The sequence below is a fragment of the Dipteris shenzhenensis genome, unplaced genomic scaffold (genome assembly GCF_047967505.1).
Source record: "Dipteris shenzhenensis isolate YYH24624 ecotype China unplaced genomic scaffold, Dip_SZ_1.0 scaf0061, whole genome shotgun sequence".
Taxonomy (NCBI): Eukaryota; Viridiplantae; Streptophyta; class Polypodiopsida; order Gleicheniales; family Dipteridaceae; genus Dipteris; species Dipteris shenzhenensis.
This window is the reverse complement of record NW_028239368.1, coordinates 37,501-59,221: the sequence shown is the minus strand read 5'-3', so window position 1 is coordinate 59,221 and position 21,721 is coordinate 37,501. Positions and strand designations below refer to the sequence as shown.

The window sequence follows — 21,721 nt, the reverse complement described above, 5'->3', positions numbered from 1 at the left end:
CCATAAAGTGCGGACGCAGGGTTGTTCTCCAGGGGTCCCCTTTGTTTTGTTAGTACTCGCTTCGCTTCTTCTCCTGAAGCTTATTCCCCCGAGCCTTATTCCCGGGGTCCTTGCTTTGTGCTTTGTTCGGCTTTTTTGTTAATTCAGAAACCCCTTAAATAGCCATAGATATTGGACTGATAGGTTAGCTCGCATACTCGTTAGGTGGTTTTGGGGGTTTGGATAAGGAAACTTCTTATCGACCAGAAAGTGTTTTCGAAGCTGGTTCCCTTCGATTCCATGCTTTGCTCTAAGTCTCTCTAGGTTTCACTTCTAGTAAGGTAAAGAGTTCCAAGGGCTCGAAGCCAACACACATTTTTAATAGATAAGGGTGTTCTTTGGCCTTTAGGTCAATATGGCTATCTCGCAAAGCTTCGAAGAGCAGGTGTGGTCTTCATTTCGACCTGAAATTGCCCAGCCCAAAATGAACTGATTTTGCCACTGATTCTGACTTATTTGGTTAACTGAAATTGAATCTTTCTTTTCGAATCGGCCAGGATTCTTGTATCTCGGGTTCCACGAATTGCATGGTTTCTGGTCATTAGAAGGAATAAAAGACCGCACATAGGTAGAATGTTGGGGGTTCTGTTCCCAGACCTCCCTCTCGGACTAGTAGGTCTCACTAAAGCAAGTTAGCTCGCTAGCCCGTTAAAATATGCTTGAATTCCCTCGCTTCCCGCTCGGGTTTACACTGAACTTGGAGGAAAAGTTCACGGGATTGAATATATCCGATGAAAGGTAAATACGACGAGAATTGATTCTTTGTCTTCTCTGGTGCCAAGCCGAAATAGGAGTTTTTTTCTGGAGAATTCGGTAGAGAAAGGCTGGGCAGGCGGGGAGGAATTTGCAGATTACTTTGGCCGGGCAGAAGTGGGCACTTTCCTTTCCAACACGATTTGGCCTTTCAAACATTTCCGCTTTCCCTTTCCGCTTCCCTCAGCAGTGGCAGTGAAGGCCTTTCCTGCGTTCAGGATCATCTCGCCGCCGCGGGTACGAGAGGGCAACGCGCCTGGTTTTCCGTCTGGGAAAGTCAGAAGGAGGATCTTCTCTTCTCTTAAAGGACCTCCTCCTTGGAGCTATGGAAAAAAAGGGGCGGTACCCCGGGATACGAGTGGTTCGATATCAGGGACAACCTCTCGGCCAACTCAAGGCGATTCCACAGGGTTACAACACAAATGGATGCTAATGTCCATTTATGGAGGGACATTGGGGATCCTCATGCGTTTGCTGCTATCGCCCCCTAGGACAATATGCAGCAGCCCCAGGTTCCCCCTTCATTCGAAAAAACTTTGTTTTCCGAATTTTCGAAATTCATCCCGTTTCGATTCTTAGTAGTCCATAGGCCTCGAGTCCCCTCCCCTGATTTTCGCCCTCCTCACAAATTCCTTCTTCCTTCAGTTATCGCCGACTCCCGGCAAACACCAGCTGAGGCAGCCCTCGCCGGTAGCTTGACCGCACAGCGCCGGCCTTTTCGTTCGTAGGGGGCTGGATCCCCCAGATTCCTGGGGACAGGATTCTTATGCCAAAGATCCTGGGGATGGCCTTTTTAATATTATTCGTATTTCGGCTGAGGTTAAAGCTTCGCTTTCCCCGGCCGCCCCTTCACCCGACCCATGCGGGTCGAGGTGCCCCGGCGGCAGGGGGGGCGGCCCGGCAGGTCGAGTGCCATCCGTTCAACGTGAAAGAATTTTGTATATAGGTGCGATAGAAGCATTCCGTAAAAGAGAAAACGCAAAGCGTTTTCACCCCGGACAAACTGCCATGAGTATAAGAAACAAGAGAGAAAGGATTCATTGGGTACGTATTTACTAATAGTATCGTCGCCCCTGCCCGGTAGCTTCGTAGCAGGTGCTTTTGGTCGTTTCCCGGGGTCGAAAGGAACCGCTATAGTAACCACCACGTGCGTTCTATTCCCTTTCACTTTCTCCCTGACTGTTTTTCGTGAAGTCGCACCGGGAGCCAGTGCTTGCTATATAAAGATTGCTCCACGGATTTTCCCGGAGATGTTTGATGCTTCTCGGGGCTTCTTTGGCGACCGCGAAGTCACCGGATGAATTGCCGGATAGATAGATTATCTGGACGCTGCTGTTGCTCCGCGGCGAGACGGACTCGACTCACTCTGTGGGATAACTTCCTCCCCTAGAGCCTCATAGCATGTCGGGAAAGGGGCCTACTGGACTCCGCCGAAAACTGCGGCTCCCGACCGTGTCTCCGAGACACAGGTGAGGCTTACGGATCACGAACTACAGGTGGAGAAGGGATCCCGGCTAGCGTCAGGCGAGGTCCCCCCACGCAATACAGGCTACGGATAAGGCGCATCCCCCGCACATGCGCAGCAAGAGGGCGCATATGCCTGGACAAAAGGAGGCCTGAGTCCAATAAGGACAGCACACACACCATTGGCAAGCGCACCTAGGCCTCGACATCAATAGAGCATTCGGTGGAACCGGTGAACCACGCATTCGCCCGCTGCTGGTTAAATGCGTGGGGCAGAGGGCTCGTAGTACCCGCCTCGAAGCAAAAACCCCGTGAGTGAGGCCGGGGACCGGATTGCCGATAGGCAAGTTCTCCCCCGGCCTGGTAAAATTGCCCGTAGGGCTCGGCAGGGCGAGGGAAGCGCGAAACGCGCTCCGGAGGAGCGCTAAAGCGCCCCGGAATAACGCGATAGCCTCGCTCTAGGGTGGCAAAGCCACCCCGGCACCACTCGCGGCTACTGAGCGAGCGGGGGACACTCGACTGTTCAAGGAGGAGTCCGCGGGAATGCGATAGCCTGGGGGGGCGAAGCCCCCCTAGGTCCCCGGACGAGAACGAAATGAAAGGGGCTGCCGGGGAAATTGCTTGCCCGCCCCCACGGAAGGATACTTTAAGGGTAGGCGGGCGGAACCCGGGAAATGGCGGGCCCGGCCGGAGGGCCGAAGGCAGAGAAGTGCCATAGGCACTCACTTCATCCCGAAGGGAGACGAAGACCGTAGGGAGAGGGCCGGAGGCCGGTTTCCCATGCTAGGGGGAACTCTAGCTTATCCGCGCTTTCTCCCCGCTTTTCTTTTGCGCGCTCCGAAGGTTATCCCCGCCATTCCTCCTTCTACGGAAGGCTCAGGGAAGCGCTAATAAGCTTTATCCCCTGTAGGAAGGCCCGGGGAAGCTAACGCTTTACTCGGCCTACAGCCGGGAAGCGCTGAGTTACGCTTCACCCGCCCGGTTCCTGAGGGAAGCAGAAAGGGGAGGTCGAGACGGCTGTAAGCCGAAAAGGGGTATCGGGTAAAGCTACAAGCCTTTCCCCGGCTTCCAGCCGCCCCCCGGCCGGGGAAGCGCTTGAATCGGCAGAAGGGAAGGGGCCTAAGTCGGCAGATGCCGTACACTCGAGTGTTCCCGGGAAGCGACACCGTACCCTCGAATGAGACACGGGATCCCCCTGCTTGGACATACGGCAGTTACCCCTTTACTAACCGTAATCCCAAGTTGGTGAGCCGTGTGATGGGCGACCATCTCACACGGTTCGGAGAGCACTTGATTATGCCACTTGGGTGAACGGCCACATTGTGATACGGGTAAAGAAAAGCTCGCTTGATTCGCAGAGGGAAAGGCCCGGTGAAGTAACTTCCGACCCGGTGTTCGATAGTCCGACTGTAGTTATGTCAATTGTGGTGACATTTGTCAGTAGCTTGGTTCATCTCTATCCCATTTCATATATGTCCGAGGATCCGCATAGCCCTCGATTTATGTGTTATTTATCCATTTCTACTTTTTTTATGCCAATGTTGGTTACCGGAGATAACTCCATTTAATTATTTCTAGGATGGGAGGGAGTAGGTCTCGCTCTATATTTGTTGATTAATTCCCGGTTTGCATGACTTTAAGCCAATAAAGCAGCTATCAAAGCTATGCCTGTCAATCGAGTAGGTGATTCTGGATCAGCTCCCGGGATTATTGGTCGTTTTACTCTCCTTCAAACAGTAGACTCTTCTACTATTTCTGCCTGTGCTAGTGCCTTTTCCGAACCCAATCATTATTTCATTCCTCGTAACATGAGATTTCATGCCATAACTGTTATTCGTATTTCACCCCTTATCGGCGCTATTGGAAAATCTGCATAAATAGGATCGCATACCCGGTTACCCGATGCAACGGAGGGTCTCACTCCAGTATCCGCTTCGATTCATGCAGCTACTACGGTAACAGCAGGCGTTTCTACGATAGCAAGGTGCTCCCCTTCATTCGAATATTTACCCAATGCTTCGATTGTTACTACTCCCGTAGGAGCTATGACGTCATTCTTCGCGGCAACCACCGGAATATCGCAAAACGATTTAAAGAGGGTCATAGCTTATTCAACTTGTAGTCAATCAGGCTATATGATCCCTGCCCGCGGCATTCCCAATTATTCAGTTAGCGTCTCTCATTCAATGAATCACGCTTTTTTTAAAGCATTACCCCCCCCGAGCGCAGGTTCAGTAATTCATGCCATGTCGGATGAGCAAGATATGCGTAGGATGGGAGGGCTTGCTTCCTTGTTACCTTCTACTTATGCCATGATGCCTATAGGCAGCTCATCTTTAATTGGATTCCCTTTCTTGACTGGATTCTATTCCAAAGATGTGATTTCGGAGCCTGCTTACACCAAAGTGCGACTTGAAGGACATAAGACAATGTGTATAGCCCGTTAGGCTATATTGCCATCCCAGCCTTAGGGAGGCTCCTACCTCACCATGCGTTCCTTTAGGGAGGGTATAAAGCGTGGGGAACAATGCAGGAAGTGTACGATACAACATAGAACCCGCTAGGAGAAGCGAGACTACTCTTTTTGATCAACCACAGTGAACTGTGCGATGACGCTTCGTAAAAGCGGCCTAGCACCTACGAGCTGTAATTGAGTAGGCCCCTGTAGGGATGTGATTTGGGACACGACGTTTAGTTGCGTGCCCCAATCGGCAAATGATCACCGGAGTATAGCACAGGATCGCTTTTCCTTGTAATAGAGTCGACACGTCAACAAGGTAACCCCAAAGGGCTCCCCCCGGGAGGTTTGGTCGTGAGATCAGATACCGCCCAGTGGGCAGAAGACGATCCAAAAAGCTTTGGCTCGCCTTCAAAGGTGGGATAGGCGACAATTTGCCGACCAGTGTGCTGACTCGAATCTTGGGTGACGAAACGCTATTACCGGGCCACAACTACTGACCACACGGAAATAGAAGCGGCCGGGACCGCGAGCAGTGCTAAGTAAATATGGGTCAATCGCGAAGTTGCGACGAGGGAAGAGAAAGAATTTTCTTTTCATACCCCAAGGGAAAGAAAGGGATAAGTATTATGAACTAACTGGAGGGGGAGTAAATCGGAAACGAGCAAATACGCAACTTGCGGAGTGGTAGCAGAACGCTACGCGGGTCCATCGGTGACCTGCTGAGGCCGGCCCGGCCGTCACTCTTCTTCGCCGCTTGAGCCGTATGCGAGGAAACTTGCACGTGCGGTTCTTTGAGGGGGGGAAGCTTGAAAGAGCCTACCCATCCCGATCATACCATTAGTGGTAACTTTGCTTTCCGGTTGGGAAGTGTCTCTGTCTTCTTTACTCCCTATTATTTTTTCCGTTTACTCCTCTCAACATCTCCAGCACCAACTAATCCATTCAAGCGAGACATCTTACGATGCCACGATGCGCCCATTCTTATGGCCATCCTCCTAATCTTTTTGGCTTTCGGAAGTATTTTCGTAGGATACTTGGCCAAAGTGTGACCTGTTAGCCCATAAGTCAGTCCCGTGACGAAGCGGCTGTTGCTCACCCAACACGACCCGAGCGAGGTGAACAATAATTGAGGATTGGATGCGAGCGAAATTCCCGCCAATGGCTGAGATGTTCAGTCGACTCTCTTCCCTTTGTAGGAGGTCTGGCAGCCTCTGAGTTACAAGTAAGCAAAAAAGGGGGGGGGAAAGGGGCCCCGGTGAACCTTCATGAGTGAACAAGTGTAAGCTTTGCTGCCTGACAGTATCCAGTACTGACCACACTGAGGGACAGGCCCAGTGAGCGAAGGGCAGGAACGAGGGGTACAAGCAGTGTCAATTTCTGGCCTTGCACCGAACATCCAATGGACCATGGACTAATAAACGGCCACTGCATGAAAGGACTATGTCCAGGGGACCGCCCCACGAGGTACATCTTGCGCCTACGGGCCGCTATAACTATCCAATACCCTCGAAACTGGAATACCCCGGTAGGGTTCCCTTGCGGTGGGCTGCCAAGCTACAAGCCCTACGGGAGCGGGATTCTCTAAAAAGCAAAGGCCCCGGCGGCTAGGGATATGCCCACTTGGAGACTTAGGATCTCGGTGGTCAATGGAAAGGAGAATGGGTCATAGGTAAGTTCTACATAGATAATACTTGAACGATACCTTGGTGGGAACAAATCCCAACGCCTAAGGCCGAGGCAGTTGTAGACTCCAACCCAGAATTTACCAACAAGCTTCTTGCTCCAACGAACGATACGGACAAGATGCGTGCTCTCCGATCTAGACGACTCATACGAAATATACACGCAAGACTCTAGTGAGACGAGTCACACGAGATAACCAAGGGAAAAACACCCCAGACCTCGACAGTGGGGTGAGTGGTGACCTCAGGGCCACAAAGAATAGAGACGGCGAGAGGAGGTCTCCTGTTGGATAGGAAGGCTACAACACCCATTTGTTAGATATGGATACCGAAGCCCGAGAAAGAGGAAAGCGACCGCTTCGCGCCTTCAGCCCTCATTCGTTTCGCCAACCACTAAACCAACAAGTGGAGGTGAGGTGAACCCCACGGAGTTGGCCACACGAATGAAGGTTCGGTAAGAACGCGCGCGGAAAATGAAGAGTCCCCGGGGACACATCACATAAAGGGGGTTACCCGGTCGGAGAGGGCCCTGAGGGTTCCTTTGCTCGTGAAGCCGACAAAGTGACTTCCAGCAAAAGATACTCGGCAACACGGGGGGGGGAGACTCGTAGGGCCGAAGGCCCCCCGTAGGGGCTATGAAAGCTGGGGAAAGCTACGCAACCCCGGGGTTACCCTCCGTTGAGTCTCCCTCCGGGACCTAGGGGGGCTTCGCCACCCCAGGCTATCGCATTCCCGCGGACCCCTCCTTCCGGTCTCGTCTCCCCCCGGGACCGTATAACTTACCCCGTGGAGGGTAATTGGCGGTTTCGTGCTTAGGGCACGAAACCGGCCGGGGAAGCGCTACGCGCTTACCCCGCACGCCATTTCCCGGGTTCCTATCGGAACCGCGCCTACACCCGTAGGGGACCTCCCCGCGCCCCCCGCTGGGCCCCCTACCCCCAAAGCGAAGTCTCCCTAGCGGGACCCGGGACTCCCTCGTTTTGTTTGGGGGGCCCGGAGTTCTTTCTGTAGCCCCCCCCTACCCAGGGGGGACCCGGGCGGGGTCCCACTCGACCGAAGGGGAGAGGGTGGCTTCGCCCCTCTCCTTCCTGGCGGGTGGCATAAAGCCGGGGCTGTAAGCTTTTAGTGCTGATAAGCACTTTACCTTTACCCTGAAAGCGCTATCCGCGGCAAACCCGTGGGTCGAATTACTTCGTTGGCTTTACGGCGCTGGCGGCGGAGAAGAAGAAAGGGTGCTGCTTCGCGCAGAAAACGCAAAAAAGGCCCGGGCTTTCGCGGGGCGGACCCAACTTTGTTCGCAGAGCGAGCAAAGGCGGGCGTACCCCCATCTCCGTCATCGAAGACAGAGCCCAGCCGGCTCTGGCCGGGATGGCCCTGGAACCGGAGAAGAAAGCCCGCTTGAACCATGGATTCAGACACCTGGACGGAACTGCCGGGATGAATGCCATCGAAGCCATATTATTAGTCATCCGAGCCAAGCCAAATTCTGTTTTGGACGCGGACATTTCCAAATATTTCAATCGCAGCATCATCAACCACGAAGCGACAAACTTAACACTCTGCCTAGTCTAGCCAAACGGGTTAAAGCCTGGCTGAAAGAGCTGACATCATGACCGGATTTAGTAAAGATAATCCCCAGTCCGTGGGGACCAGTGAGATGGGCACCCGTGGCGTAATTTCCCCATTGCTGCTAGCCAACATTGCTCTCCATAAGATGGAGACAGCTCTTTTCGTTAAGAAAGTAGTCACCGAAAGTACACCTCAGAGAAGAGAACCAACTTCGAGACTAATTAGATATGCCGACCACTCCGTTGTACTCCACAAATCCGGGGAGGTCACAGAACAGGCTCAGGCATCCCGGCGGGGAATGGTGAAAGCCCATGGGACTGAAATTGCACCCGGAGAATACCCGGCCGGATAGTCAACACCAGGTCCGAGTTCCAATTCGGATTCTCAATCCATCATATCCGGAAATGGGGCTTTTGCCAAAAATTCAAGAACTCCGTCTCGTAAGTCTCTAAGAGATTTCTCGAAGAGACTCAACGGGCCATCCAAGTCTCAACGAGAAAGAAGAAGAGCAGCCCACCAACTTATCGCAACCCTGGTACCCAACAAAATAGTAGGATGGGGCAACTATTTAAGAGACTTCGGATGCGGCAGCGTATTCCGGAGACTAGACCATGACATTTCTCAGAAGCTCCGAGCATAGGTGTACCGACGGTCGCGCGCGAGAAAATCAAACTCAAGTACTTCCCGAAAAGCTGAATCGGGAAAGCACACCAGAAGAACTGGGTGTTGTACGACTCCTACACAATGGCCTTAGGGGTTGAAAAAGGATCTGACCTGGCCGCCAGACCGAATAGTTGGATGGCTAGCTAGAAGCACATAAAGGTGAGACAAGAGCCCGATAGAACGTAAAGCGTTTTATTCTCTGAGACCGATAAAGCTACAAGCGGCGAAGAAAAAGCTTTACGAACAAAGGCCGGAGGCCGAAGTGGCCCCAGCCCAGAGAAAAATTGTTTAGGCAATCCATATCTATATCTAGGTATACATATATCTAGAGATTGCCTCATATATCCATCTAGAATCGTTTGGAGAAACAAAGACTTTTAGAGAAGTGTTCGTGTACAACAACCTCAACTCCTACACAAGCACTGCCATACCGAAAACACGGAATTCTTCGAACCTTCGTTCGTAAAGCCAACGAAGATCTTCGATCCTGAGAGAAGCCGTATGAGGCGGAAGCTTCACGTACGGTTTCGAAGCCGAGCCTTTCCAGCAGCAATGGGGCGGCTTAGGGACCGATATGATGATTGGTTTAGGTAGGGCGGCCGTAAGGTCACCTGTAGGGATACCATTTGTGAGACTGCAATTCACAAACAAAGCATGGGACTCACCCGACCACTTGGAAACAAAGACGGGAAACCTAGCATGTCACAGAAGCGAGGCTCGGGGGAGATTCGCCGGCCCTACTCGATGATAGGAGCCTGCCCTAGGACGCCTCGCGAGCTTCCCGATGCAACACGAGATGAAGCCGAAGGGCGGAGCGAATTTTTTGTCAATTTCAGGCCACCAAACCCTGCAACTAACCGGAATGAAAAACCGGGGAAGCGCGCGAACGTACGTTGTCACACTCCCTGCCTTACTTTGGTGCCTAGAGGACAGGCCAGACGCAGAGCGACCCTGGCGTCGCATGGGAGCGGATTACCCACTACCGCACGGGGGGCGAGATACTAAAGGCGGCCATCTCGAAGCATTACGACCTACAGGCGACACCGGCGAGACTCAACAAGGGAGGGCAACCCAGTTGGGAGTCAGAGGATCCATAGTACCTGCTACCCCTCTCCCTCGAGGTAGCCTCGTATTCATTCCGGAAAGCGCCGACTAGCGAGGAAGGGATCTATGCATCTGCAAAACTGTAGCAGATTGGACAGGGAAACCCTAACGATACATCCAATACCAATTCCCTAGTGAATAGGCTGACACCGAGCAGCACGGATTGGATGCATTGCTAGATCTTCGGATTTCGTCGTTACCGAAAACCATAAAAGGGTTACAATAATTTGGCAGGCTTCCTATGTAATATCGGAATATGGGTAATAGCCTACAGCAAGCTCGTGCCCTCGGCCTGGATCGGTGACGCCTGGACCAGACTGCGGCGACACAATCACTGCGTCCCTATCACGACTCACGGATCTCCGCAACACCGGGCAAAAAAGGAGCACTATACGAGCGTACATATCCGAAGGGAAAGGAGGAAAAACGGCCGGCCCGGCTAGGAGTCTCCTTCCCAGGACAGACTCCCACAATAGGTTATCAGGATGATCCTAGACCCAATATACGAGCTAATGAAGGCGATGAAGCTTCCCAGACTTCGGACCCTGAGTACCGTCGAATGAAATAGGTTCGCAGACGATTTCTGCATCGCCGGCTCACAGTCAAACGCTATGGGGCTAGGAGCGGAATCAGAAGCCGGGAAAAACTCCAACTGACATTGAACATGGGGATAACAAAAATTACGCGCATATCGGAAGGAGTCCCGGGCATATGATAAGCCGAGAACTACGACTGGTATGGCAACGGCAGCGAACGCTTTGCGCCTTCGTCCTTCATTCGCGAAAAAGCCAACGAAGCGCGCGCGAAAGTAGGTCGAAAGCTCGAAGGCCCGAAGGGCTAAGGGAAGTGCGGGGCGCGGCAAGCGCTCCTTCACCTCATTCCGGGATAACCTTCGCCTCGGAGCGCGCAAAAGAAAAGCGCCGGGGAGAAAGTGTGGATAAGCGCTCCGGTTTCTCCCTTGCTTGCGGGGGAAACCGGCTACGCCCCTCCCCCTCCGGTCGAGTGGCGTCTGCCCCTGGAAATTGGCCTACGTCTCCCTCCGGGACCTACAGGCGATCGGGCCTCCTATCCCAAAGGTCCCCCACCCGAACGGGTGGGGGACGGGGTAAGCGCTATGCGCTTCCCCATTGCCCGGAAAGGCAATCGGGTTCCTCCTGCCGGGGGAACCCGGGGCCGGGGACTCGGGTGCCGGCACGGCACTTACCTCGGCCGAAGGGCAGAAAACGCTTTGCGTTTTCTTGGCCGCCCCCTTTTCTTCCTATACATATATATACTGTAACCTCACTTCGAACGCGGGCACTGCCGAATACTTCCGGAGACTGCAATCCGGGGTTTTGGAAACGAACCTGTGTTTTGCTGGACTCATGCACTCTCCCTAGAGCGTAGTCAACTCACGGATCAACAGTATCCTCCGCGGGCTGGGGGAGTGGTCCAAACGCAGAACGGACGCCGAATACTCATCCACATCCCCTACGTCATGCGATCCTCCGTGGCCGAAGTGTACGCAGCCAAGTAGAAGGGAATGACCAAAGTCTTTCAGATTGCGTGCGGGAAACCGCAAGCGCTCGAGCGCTAAACCGGACAGAACCCCGTTCGGTGTCACTGATGACCTGATAGAAAGCTGAGAGGAATCAGTGGGTGGATCAGGTACTTCCAAACAGATCCAAGGGATCCTATATCCTCGCTATAGAGATTCACTCCGACGCATAATAAAGCGCACGTTCGCCGGAAACTGGTCACTGAAACACGAGAAAAGGCTGACCAAGCAGCTGGCTACTATCCCGAGATCTTGCGAGACATACTTATGAGCCTTATCAAGCAAGCCACGGGCGACCAGTCGAAAACCCCATGTCTCGCTTGACATGGCTCTACGGGAAAGGCCGAAAACTCGCCAACAATAGCCCCTGCGCGTTGTACCAATCAACAGAAAAAGTGGATCCTTCGGGGGCGCTCAAGGATCTAAGTGGAAAAAAGGCGGAGCCGGGCCGGAAGCAGGTTCCACTCTGTATAAAATGCCATATGGAAGTTCAAAAGCCAACCGAGGCCCAGCACGGATGAAACTGCGCCTGGGCCCAAGAGGTACACGAACCCAAAGCAAGCAGAGTTAGTGAGCCGTGTAATAGGCGACTATTTCACGCGGTTCGGAGGGCACTTCAGTAAGCCTGAAATGGGCTTACGTCTTGACCCCTACCCAATTTTTGGGCTAATTCCCTTTCAATACTACCCAAAAATGAGATTCCTGCCGAATCTGAGTTTGCTACTCCAATCACTACCAAACCAATACCTATTCTGTTCAGTACTTTAGGGGCTTTTGTGGCGTATAATGTAAATCTTTTCGCGAATGAATTCCTTTTCGCTTTTAGAACTAGTACTTTCGGTAATGGACCCTATTGCTTTTTAAACAAGCGCCGGTTCCTTGATAGAGTTCTTAATGACTTTCCAGTGAGATCGTTTCTGCATTTCGGATACGAAGTCTCATTTAAAGCTTCAGACAAGGGTGCTATTGAGATCTTGGGTCCTTATGGGATTTCGTACACATTCTGAAAATTAGCCAAGCAAATAAGTCAACTTCAAAGTGGATTTGTTGTGCGAAGAGTACGTTATAACCCGTTGGCCCCAGGCTCCGTGGTGGGTAAACGGTAAACCCGACTCTACGAACCCAAGAAGCGGCAGTAGGAGCGTGAAGACCGGAGTTGGTGTAGTGCTAGCCAGAACGTAAGTTAATGAGTCCCGGTATGGGGTTCCTTCTGTCCACGAGGCGTGTCGAAATAGATAAAGGCATGGTGGGCGTATCTAACGGAGGTCGCGGTGTGCCAGGTTCCGCTGAAACAGGGGGAATAGCAGCCCTCTACCATCCTCAAGATATGGCGTAGCCACCGTATCTACATATACGGTTAAGAGTCTAGGGAGCGAAATAGCTAGAGCACGGGGAAATAACGATCTCAGCAAGAGCCATACATAACGACTACTAGTGTCCTCAAGGCTCTGGGATCTCCTGTAAACCCCCATGTGGTACATGGCGGATATTAGGGGAAGCAGTGATGGGGATTACCTCGAAAGTGCTGCAGAGAGCCGGATGAGGGGAGACCTTCACGTCCGGTTCGGAGGGCGGTGATATCTCGACCCTACTATCATTATGCCTTCGTTACGTTACCTGGATTAACTATATTCGTGACCTTTTTCGGTATGTGGGATTTTCTCCCTCCTCGGGTAGATAATCGATTGCATTTCATTTTCATAGTTTGTAGTTTCTTTCTATAGAACTTTTCAGTACGAACCAACACTGGGGGAAGGTCCGACCCCTCCCCCCTCTATCCCGGTTCCCTGTTGTTCCCCGGTCGAATTCTTCGTCGAACTTTCGAGCAATTCTCCCAAAGAAAATCTTTCCTTTTTTCCGATCATTTTTCGCGGAAACGAAGAACCTTTAGGGAACTCGACCGGTTCCCATTCTATTTACGAAATTCTCTGGTTCCGGCAAGGGATGAATTGCCGGTTGAGGTGGGGCGAAGCGGGGAAAGAGCAAGCAGCAGCTACAGTCCATTCCGTCCCCGGCTGGGGGCGGGGAGGGGCCGAACGAAGGCCGGGGAAGTGCCCTCTCCCCGGAACCGAAAGATTTTCGGTATGCTGGAATCAGGTATTCTTATAGAAGTATAAGGAATATCTTGCGAAGAATTATTGATGCTGATTCTGAAATCTGAATTTATTTCCCGCCCACTTCTGCACGGCCAAAGTAATCTGCCGTCCTTCCTTCCCTCCCTTCCGGAGAGGGGAATTGACCTTCCCACCTGGAAGGGCTCCTCGAAAATGTTGTTTGTTGAGTCTGGGCTGGCATGTGTTTTTGGCTGGTTGGGGCTGCTGGCCAACGGCCGCACGGACAGTAGGTTTAGACAGCCAGTTCTGCCCTCCAGACAGTAGTGCGTGCCTTCGCCTTTGGCTCAGGTTTAGTGCCCTTCGCTGTGCCATAAAGGAACGAACAAGCAGGCAACAGCGGGCGATAGGCGAGTGAGCGCTAGCGAACGATAGGCAAGCGAGCTACAGCGAGCGATCCCCCTCACCAGTAGCGAGCGAGCTACAGCGAGCGATCTCCCTCACCAGTAGCGGGCAAGCGAGGTCGACCGATCCTCGACTCGAAAAGGTGGTATCTCCGAAGCAAGTCGATATGGTCTCACTTGGATTCTGTTCTATGGAAGTCGTGAGGAACCTTGGTTGAATTCGATCCGACCGAATTCATAGATAGAATGGAATCTGGCAATAGCGCTGATACTTTGTTTGCTGCATATGGACGCTTCGTCGTACTTGCAACTCTGGAAGAATCGAGGTCTTTTATTACTTATACGTTGCCTGTTTTCGCTTTAATTGATTAATTAAAAGGTCAAAGCCGCCTAGCGTGCGTGTGAATGACGGCCAAAAAACGGGTGGTCCGCTTGCTCGGGTAACCCTCAAAAGCAGCCATCAGCATACGGAGGCACCTTCCAACCAACATTGGTGGGATGCCATGAAAGACAATGTTTCTGACAGCTCAGATAAGGTTCTCAGATGGTTGGCCGATCATCTCATCTTTCTTTGGACGAAGGCGCTCCTACGATCAACGCAAGTTAATCGTGCGACGACGCTTCGTCCGTGCCTACGGCCGCTATTGAGGAGAATTTCTTCCTCGTGCGTGAAAGGGTGTCGAGGGAGTGAAATAGTAATAATAATAGGATGCGGATTCATCAGAGTTACACGACGATCAGCAATTCCATTGTTTAGTAATAGAAACAGCAGCGGCTATTTTGGCTCACGTAGCTCCTTGGGTAGAGCATTCCCATGTACCGGGAAACGGCAACCGGTTCAAGTCCGGTCGTAGGCTGGTGGGAAAAACAAGAATGATTCAATACGGCGTCTAACAAACAAATCAAGAATTTCACTTCGAATCTTGGACTTTAACACCTCGCTGCTTATGGTGTTTCATGATCAGTATCGGAAATGAATGGAGAAGTGGTAGAACGTGCGGAACCGCACATTGGATCACTCCAGTGCGGCACGAAGCCGCTGACGCCGAGTCGGCATATCCCATGCCGCCAGCGACGCCCTGCTTGTTCCCTGGCACGGGTGGCGCGTGGAGGCAACTTCCGCGTCATAAGCACCGGGCAAAGGTTTGTCGAGCAACTCAAGTGAGGCGAACCGCCTAAGGGAAGGAAGGGAGAAGGTCGTGAAGGTGGCCTCGTTATCCGTATTAGAGGTCCAAACAGGGAGAAATGGTAGGGAGAACCTTAGTCCCCTACTTCGGTTACCTTACAAGCCAACCGCCGGGGTTTCTCGGAAACGAGAACGCGTTGGCGGGTCCTGGAGTGCCCGTCAAGAGCGCACGCGCATACCCCGCGGGGTGATTATCACGACCAGCACCCTCCGCATCTCGGCACAGTGGAACGTGTAACCAGCCCGGGGTCCTATTTCAACCTACACTTGTTCCATGTTGGAATGGGTAGGCTAACCGCAAGGGACAAACCAAATCCTCAGGTCGGGTAGGATGGCACTACTGGCAAATACTGTCTGGCGGAGACGCAGGCGCGAAGCGTGGTAGGCCCGCCAGCGCGCGCCGAAAGCGGGAAAAGCAGCCCAGCCGCAGGGACGAGAACCGACGGAGCTACGGAAGCATAACCGGGCGGTCAAGCCGGGAAGGCCGGGTCATTTGACGGGAATGGAAAGGCCGATTTATTCTGTTCAAGCTGGGGAAAGGAGTGAGAATGAGGAGCCGGCCCCACGGACCTACGGGCCGGGCCTAAGGCCAAGGCCTTAGCGGGTTTACGGTACGACAGACAGCGCCGCCTAGAGAGGATAATTTGCTTCCGGGAGGAAGTATCCCCCCGGGACCCTGGAAGAAAGTTACAAAACTTTGGGGGCAGCAGCCTAAATTTCACGTACGCGCATAAGCTACCGAACGAGATACATTTCACCGGCGAATGAATGCTGGGCCCCCGTAAGAAATGGCGTGAGCCGTATGCGGGGAGACTTGCACGTACGGTTCTGCCGGGGGGATCTGGCCAACAAAAGACCGGCGCCTACCCAACTAGAGGCACGGAAAAATTAATCGAGTATAAAACGTATCTTCAAGCTTTACCTCATTTTGATCGTTCAGAGGGCGACTGCGAAGTCACCGAATGAATGAAGTCCTCCTTAGAGGTGCTGCAGAGACCCACGGCGAGGCGGATATTACTAATCGACATATGGGATATGGCGACGACAACAGCATGTCGTAAAAGGAGATAACTGGGAATAGCCAACTCTTGGCGTATCTCCAACTACATCCTTAAGTGGCAGTTGAATGGGGAGTATCGTGAATGCGAGGTGCCAGCGGAATGATCAGCCGGACGTGTTGGGCAGCTAGGGCTTTCTCCCCACCGCGTCTTTCCTTGTGTGTTGAAGATCTGAAGCGAGTGCACCGGGGATAAGGGAAACCGGGATTCGATATGAATATAGCAAACATCTGAAGCATAACCGCACACTCACACGACCTTTGCCGAGAGATAGGAGCATTCGGTGAAACCGGTGAACCACACTTTAGGATAGATGTGTGGGACAGAGGGCTCGTAGTACCTGCCTACCTTCCGCTTTGGGAACCGTGTAAACAGAAAGTGCTGCTAGAAAGTAGAAGGGAAGGGGCCTAAATCGGCAGACGGACCGACGTCGCACACTTGAGCAGTGCCGGGCGGGGTTTGTGCTAGTCAGAACACCCGGATGGGGAATTGGCCAGTCAACTCCACCCCCTTCGAAGATGTTGCCAGAATGTACGACTTCCGGGGTCCTTCCGTCCCGGCCGGAGCACAACCCAGCGCTTTCTCCCCGCTTTTCTTTTGCGCGCTCCGAAGGTTATCCCGGAATGAGGTAAAGGAGCGCTTGCCGCGCTCCGCACTTTCCCTAGCCCTTCGGGCCTTCGACCCACGTTCGCTGCTTCGTTGGCTTTACAAACGAAGGCTTTAGCCCCGATGTCACCTAAATGCTCATGGATGGAAGTACTTCGGCAAGGCGAAAACTAAACCGTGGTAACGCTGCACCCAACGCCTGGGAATCTAGAACCGGTAACTCAAGTTGGAGAGCCGTGTGATGGGTGACCATCTCGCACGGTTCAGAGAGCACTTGTGTATGTGATGCAAGTGAACGTGTGCCATACAGCAGCAGCTGGCATCGAGTAACTTTCAACCCTATCTATGTTCCTATGATGGCCCAAGAACACGCTTATCCTTCAGCTGTAGAGAGACCTTGTAATTGCGAGGTATCATTATGAGCTCAATATATATGAGTGTTATTTCGCGAAATAACTTGAATTCCAAATTATTTACCTGCTTTAACTACTTATGCTACGGATGCGGGAGCATCAACTCCGTTCCCGTGGGCTTTTGAAGAGCGAGAAAAACTTTTAGAATTCCATGAAAGAGTCTCGGGAGCCAGGATGCATGCCAGTTATACATGACCAGGTGGAGTGGCATAAGATCCGCCTTTGGGCTTGAGTGGAGATATTTTTTCATTTACGCAATAATTTGCTTCTCGTATTGACGAATCGGAAGAAATGTTAACCAACAACCGTATCTGGAAACAACGATTAGTGGATATTGGTACTGTCACTGCACAGCAAGCTTTGGATTGGGGATCCAGCGGTGTAATGTTAAGAGGTTGTGCGACATGAAGACATCGATAGCAATATGGGGGAAGTTCCCATCGGGCAACGGTTCTGCCTGACCCTACTCAAGCACGCTTTGACTGTAAAGACTTGGTGTGAAGCCTTGAGGACAACGTCCCTCAAGATGGGGGCTAGGGTGAGCTGAGGGGGAGACAGCGTAAGCAAATGTGTATAAGCCCAGTGAAGCATGACCGAGGCGAGGCTAGGGCCACCTTCGACTGGTTAGTCTGACGGACTGTGAACGGATTCGCCCTTGGCCTCTGGGCACGTCGAAACCGCATGAGTTCACCGGGGTAGAGCACGGTCCGCCGAAATCGGCATAGGTTAGATGCCATTGATGGAACATGGTAAGCCCATATTCATCTGTGCGTCCGTAAGGGCTAAGCACATAACGAGATGTGGGTGGAGGAAGACCCGAAAAGCAAAGGCCGAGCCACCATGGCTCGGATAGGGGTACGTGACCTGCACTGGCCCACTTGGGTAAAGTGGCTTTCACCACGAATTGATTGAAGCAAATCCAGAGGCAGCTTGGCTTTAAGCACAGAGTTTAATCGGGCGAAGTAGCGCTCTGAGGTAAACAACCTGCCTTTCGTAAAATTGTGATGGTACGGAAGTATGGAGACCTGGAAAGAAATTACTACAGACTCCGCAGACTAGTAACTAGTCCCGGCCAGCCTAGCACGAGCCCTCAACCTGCGCGTCGGAACTACATCCCTTTTGCTGCGGATGTAGCGCGCGTTTCGACTCTATTGGTCATGGTTGTTCCCCGTTGCGGGCCACGCAGTAAGTGGCCTGAGGCAAGCAAAAATCTCTTTGCTGCTTGTGTTGGCGAAGAATGAGCCGGGCGGGCCGAAGGCATGCGCAGCCTTTCTGGTGTTTGTGTCGGCGAAAAATAAGCCGGATCCCCGCCGATCAATCTGAAATCTGGTGCTATGGACGTTTACGCATAAACCAGGAATGCCCTTCATCCTCAAGCGCCTGCAGACGCGTTACAGGGGCCTCTGGGAATGCATTTGAGCCGTATGAAGGGAAACTTCCACGTACAGTTCTCAGGGGGGGAGAAAGCCCGACGAAAGGGCCTACCTATCCCAACCGGGAGTATGCTGGGATTCGCGAAAAGCAGCACCTCACGATGTTCATGACTAATCGGATTCCGACGTATCAGTAGGTACCAGGGGGGATTGCTACGACCGTTATTGTATTCGTATCGAAGAGATGTGATAAAGTATTTGAATCACTGTACAACGTCTCAATGAAATGCCCGGCGGCATGATTAAAGCCGATGATCGTAAGCTATGTCCTCCATCATGACCTTAAATGAAACAATCCACGGAATCGTGCGCCGTGTGGAACGTGGATCGTCGTTCTTAACCGAGGCTCAAGTTAAGCTCCGTCTTGGAACCCTGTGGTTAGGAGTAAAGCATCCCAAGGTAGCGTATCCCGTTGGAAGGAATACGTGGAAAAGCATTAGGCGGGAAAACCGGAGAGGGCTCAGCGGGGCGGGGGAAGCGCTTCAGCGCTCCTTCGGAGCGCGCTTTCCCGCCGGGCTTTCCCGCTCGCTGTAGGCGGGGCGCATAGCGCTTCTCCTTACAGGGAAAACGCTAGTTTTCAACGGCGCTGGCGGGGAAGCGCTATGCTTGGCGGGGCCCTCTCCCTTCGATCTCGCCCCCCTCCCGGGGGGCTTTGCCACCCCAGTACTTTGAAGGCTATCGCCCCATTCCGGCTGAAGCGCTCCCCCATCATTAAAGGGATAACCTTCGGAGTGCGCGAGAGCGCCGGAGCGCTCCGGGTTCACGCCCAACGGCATGAAACCGGCCTCCGGCCCTTCCCCCCCCCTGGTTGGGGGGAGCCTCAGGAGGGACCCCGTTAGGGGCCCGGGGTTTCCTCTTGAAAGCGCTACGCGCCTTGGGGTAGAGCAGGAAGCGCGAGGCGTAGCGTCTACCTTCAAACAGAAAGAAGTGTCCGAGAGCTAGACAGTAGGTGGCTTGACGAGGATGACTAAGCTGACACGCCAAAGTTGGCACAGGGGGGTGCCCTATCGCAGGCGGTTCGCGGTAGCGTTCGTAGTAGTGCATTAGGATTCCGATGTACTGCGTCCAAGATCAGAACGGGCTTGCCGGACACTCCCGTCCCGGTTTGGAGGGAGCTAAAGCGCAGCCATCTTATCCACTCAACTAGCAGGAAGTCGAAACACTGAGAGAAACCGGAAAACGCGACGGCAATAATACGGAACCACGGGACCCCCCCAAGGAGAAATCCGATGTAGGGATACGGAGTCCTCTACGTAGGCGGCTAAAAAAACCTCCAGCCGAGGGAGGACAGCCTTTAGAAGCAACAGGGAACCCGAGAAAACGCTTTGCGTTTTCTTTCTCTTCGCGCCTTTTCCCGCCCGATCGAGAATCAGGTAGCTTGGTAGCACAGAAGAGAGGATTAGCATTACGACCATAGAAGATCAACCACTGACACTTCCCCTGTTGGGCCATGAACTGGAAAAACGCTCCAGCGACGGAAAAGAATATGTGGAATTCTCGGGATTATTTCCAAGCCTGAGGCTCTGATCGCTGGTTACGAAGCTATTTGAGGTCTCCCTTCTACCGGGCCGACATTTGGGAAGAGGAAAGGCAGGCCGAAGGCCCGGGGAAAGCTTAGCTGATAAGTGCTTTATCCCCTCGAAGGGCAATTGCCCGGATCTGACTCAGAAACACTGGACGGCATGGACACGCAATGGATTCATAACACTGCATTATCTATTCAGGCAGGCAAATACCAATTTCACGCCGGCTCGAGGAATGGAAATTGACGAAGACGAGATAGAGGAAAAAATACTAGAGATTGGTAGTTTTCCCATCTACCGGGACGAGGTGGTTTGGAGCCATGAAGGCGGTGCCCGAACATATCTCTGAACCCACATTATCAGACCACGAAATGCCCACGGTTTCAGCAGACCCAGACCCCGGCAAAACCAACAGCGTGGGAGGCTCGGAGGCTGCTGCAGCAGGCAGCAGCCCGGCAGGGCAGAAAACGCCGCTTCGCGTTCTATTCCCGCTCCGTGTTCGAGAAGCTTTCGGAAAAGCAAGCAGAGAAAGGATTATTGGTTCTATTGTTCTTGCTTCCTCATCTGCGCTGCCAACCAAGTAGACGGCGCCCCCACACGACATTAAAATTAAAAAGGTTCAAACAACAATATCAAAGCGGGGTGATCGAAGCGGACATTTCGAGATGTGAGATGTTTCGACAGCATACCTTATGAGGTTATCTTGGACTGCGTTTCGAAAAGAGTAGCCTGTACACGATTTCCGGCAATGGTGAAATGCTCCCCTGAGACAAGGTATATAGATAGAAAGGGCAACCTTAAGAAACTGTCAAAGGTAGGCACTCCCAGTGTTTTAACCCACTTGATGAACCGGGTTAGCAAACTCCCGCGTTCCGGTCTAGGTAAAGTGCGCCCTGCGCAGATCCGGAGATGCATCAATTACGTTCAGTCAGGGGCATAGGAGCCAGAATGAAAACTAGCAAAGAGTGAATTGGGGATAGCTGAAAACCGAAAACAAATCCCGCTGTTACGTGCTAAGTATCATCAGGACTGGCACCATGGTCAACTGAGTTCTGAACGAATTAGCTTCTCGTCCAACGGGTAATGGCTTAATCTAGAGATAGAGAGCCTCATGATGGGAAACTATCGCGTAAGGTTCGGAGAGAGAAATATGATTCTAAGGAAGAGCAGAAGCTTGCTTCTTGCCCCAGGAACTAGGCCTGAATAACTACGGTCCGAATCAGATGTCCACCCTACTTCAATTCACCATTCCAAACCTTATACAGAGGGGTCTTCTGTACCAGCTTCTTCTACCCATACCGCAGCTGAAGCACCTAAAGGAGAATCTGGTGCGTTCCCAGTCAGTAATGGAACCAATCGTCCTTATCGTCGTAAAATAAGAGCACCTGGCTTTGCTTATTCACAAGGACCCGATTCTATGTCCAAAAATCACATGCCAGCAGACGTGGTCACCATCACCGGTACTCAAGATATTGTGTTTGGAGAGGTGGATAGACAGGACTACTCGAAGCACGAGTAGGAACCCAAAAAAGAAGCCAAAACATCTCAAACCTAGCCGCCTTTCCTTGCTGCCGGGTGCCCTTCGGGCCAAAGGGCTTGAGTGGGGTTTTCTCTAGCCGATAGCCCGGCCAAATGCCAGATTATTCCCAAGTGCCGGCGAAACTTGTATCGTCGGCACCCAACCATTATGGATGCGCGTGATCATCAGATTTTGGCACTACGATGTGATGCGGCGCGGGGGATGAGTTTTCTTTAGTAGCGAGTCCGATGGGCCT

At 52.5% G+C, this 21,721-nt stretch overlaps 1 pseudogene; it reads right to left on the bottom strand.

The window, feature by feature from the left end:
* Positions 1-15,836: 15,836 nt before the first annotated feature.
* On the bottom strand, positions 15,837-16,830 carry LOC147879238 (uncharacterized; annotated as a pseudogene).
* Positions 16,831-21,721: the final 4,891 nt, after the last annotated feature.